The sequence below is a fragment of the Panulirus ornatus genome, chromosome 70 (assembly GCF_036320965.1).
Source record: "Panulirus ornatus isolate Po-2019 chromosome 70, ASM3632096v1, whole genome shotgun sequence".
Classification (NCBI taxonomy): Eukaryota; Metazoa; Arthropoda; class Malacostraca; order Decapoda; family Palinuridae; genus Panulirus; species Panulirus ornatus.
Genome location: NC_092293.1, coordinates 2,585,078 through 2,592,640, shown reverse-complemented (window position 1 = coordinate 2,592,640; position 7,563 = coordinate 2,585,078). Strand labels below are relative to the sequence as shown.

The 7,563-nt window shown below is 38.9% G+C and overlaps 1 non-coding gene across 1 annotated transcript; it reads left to right on the top strand.

Annotated features, from left to right (window-relative positions):
* The first annotated feature begins 5,395 nt into the window (after positions 1–5,395).
* TRNAT-AGU (transfer RNA threonine (anticodon AGU)) lies at positions 5,396–5,467 on the top strand. Its single transcript has one exon. It is a non-coding gene; the product is annotated as a tRNA-Thr (tRNA).
* The last annotated feature ends 2,096 nt before the right edge of the window (positions 5,468–7,563 follow it).

The window sequence follows — 7,563 nt, the reverse complement described above, 5'->3', positions numbered from 1 at the left end:
ATATATATATATATATATATATATATATATATATATATATATATATATTATCCCTGGGGATAGGGGAGAAAGAATACTTCCCACGTATTCCCTGCGTGTCGTAGAAGGCGAACTAAAAGGGAAGGGAGCGGGGGGCTGGAAATCCTCCCCTCTCGTTTTTTTTTTTAATATTCCAAAGGAAGAAACAGAGAAGGGGGCCGGGTGAGGATGTTTCCTCAGAGGCCCAGTCCTCTGTTCTTAACGCTACCTCGCTGACGCGGGAAATGGCGAATAGTATGAAAGAAAAAAGAATATATATATATATATATATATATATATATATATATATATATATATATATACATATATATACATATATATATATATATATATTGGAAAGGATCACGATTTTGCACGTGATCAAGTATACTCTTATGAGTCCACTAGGAAAATAAACACGATAAGTTCCCAAGTGCACTTTCCTGTAATACTCACATCATCAAGGGAGACACAAGAGAGAAATATAACACTCAATTGATATACAACGAAGAGACGTAGCTAGGACGCCATATGGTAAACATGTGATTGTCCAAGACAGACAACAAGCGCATCATAAACTTATTATGTGGACAAGAAGATGAATTGTTTACACATTTTATCAACATTAAAGTTATCCAATTTGTATAGACCATCACTAATATTAAGATTATAATTCTTTGTGTATTCAGAAATAGAAGATTCAATGATATTTCTCGTGGTGCTGGAGTTAGAGTTAATAACTGAGATGGCATTATTAACTCTAATTCCAGTACCACGAGAAATATCATTGAATCTTCTATTATTAAATACACAAAGAATTATAAACCTTAAGAAGCAACATGGTGGTCAAAAATAAGCTTTAGGAATGAAGTTTATGAATGGAATATCAGTGAGACGATCCAAATGACGAATGAATGAGAGCGTAGTCAACATACAATATAAAAGGACATATTATGAATGGCAGCCAGGCAAGTAACGGCCCAACTGAATGGAAGGATTTAAAAGTTCGCGTTATATGACGAATTTTGATAGATTATCCAAATTTCCATTCCAGTTATGAAACTTAATGGTTGTGTTCAGTTCTAGAGACAAAGTTTAAAGGTTTGTGTTTCAGAGATGAACCACAAAGGATATCGTTAAATTAACTGACATTAAAATTTGTCAATTAAGTGAATCATTTTGTACAATAGCTGTAATTTGACAGAGTTAAAAGTTCGCATTTTCATTACAATTCTAATTCAAAAGTTTGAGTTTCAATGATGGTTTGCACAAGCTTAACGTACATTTAAGTTTTGTGTTTATATGACGTATCTTAAAGGACTCTGGTAAAATAACGCAGCTGGAAGGTTTACGTTCAAATGACGGTGTTTAAATGTTTATTGATGAATGGTAGATTTAAATGGATAGATTTTAAGTTCGCGTTTTCATGAGCGACTTTAAACCTTGTGGTTGAATGTCACAGTTTAAATGTTGGTATGTACAATGTTGACCAGATGGCGGTAGTGTGTAGACACAGCCATACCAGGTCGTATTTATCATCATTAAAGTCACCTTCCTTACTTACTTATGGCGGCGATGAAATTCACTGGTTCTTGATTGTGCACCAATTAACCTATCAGATAATGGTACAATGTTTGCCTGGTGTTGCATATATCACGTCTGTTGTTGAAACACAAGAATGCCAGGTGACTTTGGGAGTGGATGATAATGTAAAGATCAATATAAATGTGGGAAATCTTGAACCGCCATCACCAGACACAACACATGTTTGGATCTGGCGGGGGGAGGGACTTGCCTGTGACGTCACGATGCCCCGCCTCCAGCCTGGCGCCGCTCTGTGTGTGTGTGTGTGTGTGTGTGTGTGTGTGTGTGTGAGCTCATCTTTTGTGACTGTTATGTGTGTTGCCCCAATTCTTAACCTTGTGTGTATGTATCGTGTCTTTATGTTACTTGTACACACACACACACACACACACACACACACACACACAGAGGCAAGCCAGGAAACTTAAAGACCAGATGGAACTCAGTGGGATATTCATCCACTGTGATAAATCCAGGTAAGAGAAGGAGAGAAGTTGTGTATACAACCACCACAATGTAAGTAAGATGTAGCATCATCAGTAAACATACCTGGTGTTGTAAACCTCTATCATATCGCTCATTACAAGTCTTGTTATCTTCATCATAAGGCAGGATTCTGAGGCTTGCTATCAATGTTGTCATCTTCGCTCAATAATCGTGGAGAAATGTTTGTACACTCTAATACAGTGATCAATATTGTAGGTCATAATGTAAGTGGTGTGTGACTAACTATAGCTGTAATATTACCTGTTCATTCTTGCTACTAACACATGACACCAAGTTGTCTGTTAGTCTTATTACGTACATTAATACACTGTTGTCTTGGCTTTACATCTCTACTAATGATGACACCTAAATCCTTCTCCTGCCTTGATAGTTTTATTTCCACATCTTAAGATGATACTGTAGTTTGCCTGCTATGTGTACACAGTGTAAACATATGTCTACGGTGAATATCACTGGCCATTGTACACTGTACAACGATACCCTGTTAAGATCTTCCTGCAATGTCATAAGATTCTGTTTAACTCGCAAACACGATTTCATTACATGTAGGAAAAATTTGATATAAATCTAAAGTTGATATTTTCAAAGAGAAGTATAGAACAAGACAGATCACATTTATTATATCACATATCAGTTCACCAGGTAAAGACACCATTATAACATATTATGAAACTAATATATAGCATGATTCATGTACAAGGACCATCTTCTACACATGACCAATATTTCACAACCATCACAAAATGATTCACTGATAAAGCCAGTGTATGTAATGTCCTTCCTTTTCCTCAGCTCATTAGACATTTTCCGTGACCCAACCTATATGTTATTTGTCCCCTCATTTGTGACCTTGTAGTTGTTGTACGGTGGAGTAATGCTTGACTTGCTATACTGAGGGACAGACACACTGACACAAGCCATGTTGTAGTTGTTGTACGGTGGAGTAATGCTTGACTTGCTATACTGAGGGACAGACACACTGACACAAGCCATGTTGTAGTTGTTGTACGGTGGAGTAATGCTTGACTTGCTATACTGAGGGACAGACAAACTGACACAAGCCACTATTCATTAATTTGACAAAAATGAAGTGATAAATTTCTTGAAAGATATGTCGTCTAGTGATACGTCGACTTATGTACATTTTAGGAATCATTTACAAATTCAAAACATAGAATCTATATGATGGCATAGTGTGTTTAGATAGATTTCTAACTCTTAATGTTCTTATCAGTTCAGTCTAAGGGAAAAAAAACATGACAAATAAAGCCAGCTAACAGTGTGTCATAAGACCAGAGCCCCTGCCAAGCTGGGACTTGGCCAAACATAAACAACCACTTTCTTATAGACGATTAGTCAAGGTTCTGGGTCGAGCACCAGGATCTATTGACTTCCGTCCGACATAATATATTTTCTCTGATCCTTCATCATCATCACCACACTCCCGGCACCCATCAATAAACCCTTCCCAAATTCCTCACTTCCTTATAAACTCGTCCCTGTAGTCAACAATTAAGAAACCTAAACCGACCAAAAAGCATTACGTTGTTCAACAATGTAAACCCCAGCTAGGGTGAGTCTTAGACACTCTTACGGTATATTGTGATGGACGAAGGATTTACTACCCTGGTAATGTATTACAAAATACATATGGCAAAAATATGTTTTACTTTTGGACTTCTAGTGAAAATACATGGGATATCGCATGCAAGCTAAACATTTGATACGATAATAAATAAGATTTCATAACTTTTCTGGAGCACAAGGTACAGAAATATATGTAACGTGATATCGTTAAGATTAACATATCTAACATAAAGATTTCTATTTTGCAGATAAATGTTTTACATGTAGAAATCAATAATGTTTTCAATAACATAAAGATAATTGCGTCAGTATCTATGTTGCTGACTTTTTATCCGGGTTTTACACACTGTAGAAAAGTATTGTTTAGAGAAGAGTAATGTAATTATTATTAACACAAGGTTCAAGGATTCTAAGTTATGAGTTTCTACTCTTCAAAATGTTAGCATCATCCACTGAGAAAACTTTGAAAAACAGACTTTTATTTTGTGTGATGAGAACTAATGACAAATTATTTACGTTTTTCTTAAGAATATTCTTTATGAGTCAAATGAAAGTATTTTGTTAGATAAGAAAAACTTACATCAGTAACAACGAGAGATAAACAATCAATCAATGATCATAAACTTTATCTTTGATGAATTAAAGTTCATCAAATGACAGATAAAGATTATTATATACAATTTCCAACAATCTTATTGACATCATAAAACCAAATATGATTCATAAATTTTTCAAATCATCAAAAGTAAAAAGAAGAAGCCGTCCGGAGGTGACTTGTTACTCCCGGCATAAACACTTATAGGCGGAATCCGGTAACACCTCTTGAATAGCATGTGGAAGACAGAGTAGAGTGGCTAGGCTGTGGAGCATGTTCTCCACTTCAACTGACTAATGATATGTTAAGACAACACAAACCACATACATCCATTGTGAGGATGGAATCAGGGATGAAACATCTATAACTAGAAAGGTTAAAGATACAAAGATGGTGAAATACCTTTACCCGGGATCAGTAGCACCTGTGGTAATGGACACACCTTTGTAATGCTTGATCACTTACAACTGATCAACTTTAATACGAAAGTCTTAGGTATTGTCCCTCAGGAAAACTTTTTATAAATATTTATAAAACACATATATATGTTAGATATACACTATCTCTAGAATATATCTTTACCTGGGACGTGTAACACTTGTGTGGATAGACACAACTTTGTAATGCATGATCCATTACACGAAATGAACTTCACTAACGAAGAGTTATACAACGCGTCGTTGGAGAACATTAATCAAATACCTATACTGAATTTTTATGTTACATAAAAGACATTTCTTGATAGTAAACATAAGAAATGATGACGAAAGATAAGAGACGTAGATGTAAATGTTTTGTCAAAAGATCAAATACTCCTGCCTTAAACTAGCTCCTTGTATTGCATTTTCTTTTAGATATCCCAAGGAAAATATATTCTGTGGTTTGTTTATATATATGTTTATGTTTTTCACAACTTTTTTATTCTTTAATCTTTTAGGATTCAGGTTTAAGGATCTTGGTTCTGAACAACCATTATAATGCAACACAACACATATTTATCATAAACAAATAATTTATCACAATAACCATTATGTTTGTACCAGATTCTTTAAGTCCTCAATTATGTTTGCTCATAAATAAGAAATTTTTCCGCCACTGACAAGTGGCTCCGTGGTGTAGTGGTTAGCACATCTGTCTAGTAAACAGCAAATCCGGGTTCGATTCCCGGCGGAGCCTTTGTTTTCAGTATTCAGGATCGGAAACATATATGACTGTGGTAAACCATCATCCGACACCACTGACCTTCATCATCCAGGCCAACAATCATCCAGCAGTGACACATCCACTCCTGCTGGTGGCTGACCTTCATCATCCAGGCCAACAATCATCCAGCAGTGACACATCCACTCCTGCTGGTGGCTGACCATCATCATCCAGGCCAACAATCATCCAGCAGTGACACGTCCACTCCTGCTGGTGGCTGACCATCATCATCCAGGCCAACAATCATCCAGCAGTGACACATCCACTCCTGCTCGTGGCTGACCATCATCATCCAGGCCAACAATCATCCAGCAGTGACACATCCACTCCTGCTCGTGGCTGACCATCATCATCCAGGCCAACAATCATCCAGCAGTGACACATCCACTCCTGCTGGTGGCTGACCATCATCATCCAGGCCAACAATCATCCAGCAGTGACACATCCACTCCTGCTGGTGGCTGACCATCATCATCCAGGCCAACAATCATCCAGCAGTGACACATCTACTCCTGCTGGTGGCTGACCATCATCATCCAGGCCAACAATCATCCAGCAGTGACACATCCACTCCTGCTGGTGGCTGACCATCATCATCCAGGCCAACAATCATCCAGCAGTGACACATCCACTCCTGCTGGTGGCTGACCATCATCATCCAGGCCAACAATCATCCAGCAGTGACACATCCACTCCTGCTGGTGGCTGACCATCATCATCCAGGCCAACAATCATCCAGCAGTGACACATCCACTCCTGCTCGTGGCTGACCATCATCATCCAGGCCAACAATCATCCAGCAGTGACACATCCACTCCTGCTGGTGGCTGACCATCATCATCCAGGCCATCATCCAGCAGTGACACATCCACTCCTGCTCGTGGCTGACCATCATCATCCAGGCCAACAATCATCCAGCAGTGACACATCCACTCCTGCTCGTGGCTGACCACCACATGTTGTGCCTCGTGTGTGAAACATAAAGCCCATCATACAGTCGCCACACATCATTAACACATCTATAGTCGTGCTGCTGGACGAGTCTGAAGGTTTAATTATCGTGCCCTGGCAACCTGCCAGTGCGTCTGGTAGGTTGCCAGGGTACGATAATCAATCCTTCAGACTCGTCCACTGTGACGGTATAAGTGATAGTGAAGTGTGTATGTCAAACATACCACATCATGATGGAGGTTTTATTGATCATTAATGTTTGTGTAGGTGTTGGTGAATCATGTCAATATGTTAAACTACTTACGACTGTGTGACATATATACAGTAGAAACCTAACAAGGCTGCAGGTAGTTACTATGTTGTGGGATAACAAGGCTGCAGGTAGTTACTATGTTGTGGGATAACAAGGCTGCAGGTAGTTACTATGTTGTGGGATAACAAGGCTGCAGGTAGTTACAATGTTGTGGGATAACAAGGCTGCAGGTAGTTACTACGTTGTGGGATAACAAGGCTGCAGGTAGTTGCTATGTTGTGGGATAACAAGGCTGCAGGTAGTTACTATGTTGTGGGATAACAAGGCTGCAGGTAGTTACAATGTTGTGGGATAACAAGGCTGCAGGTAGTTACTATGTTGTGGGATAACAAGGCTGCAGGTAGTTACTACGTTGTGGGATAACAAGGCTGCAGGTAGTTACTATGTTGTGGGATAACAAGGCTGCAGGTAGTTACTATGTTGTGGGATAACAAGGCTGCAGGCAGTTACTATGTTGTGGGATAACAAGGCTGCAGGTAGTTACTACTTTGTGGGATAACAAGGCTGCAGGTAGTTACTATGTTGTGGGATAACAAGGCTGCAGGTAGTTACTATGTTGTGGGATAACAAGGCTGCAGGTAGTTACTATGTTGTGGGATAACAAGGCTGTAGGTAGTTACTATGTTGTGGGATAACAAGGCTGCAGGTAGTTACTATGTTGTGGGATAACAAGGTTGCAGGTAGTTACGTATTTCCTTCAATTTGTTTGACGTTCAGTTACGTTGCAGTAGTGAGGCATTCTCCAACCTGTGTACAGACAACACCAATCTATGGATATGGATGAAGCTGAGGCATCTATTGTTAG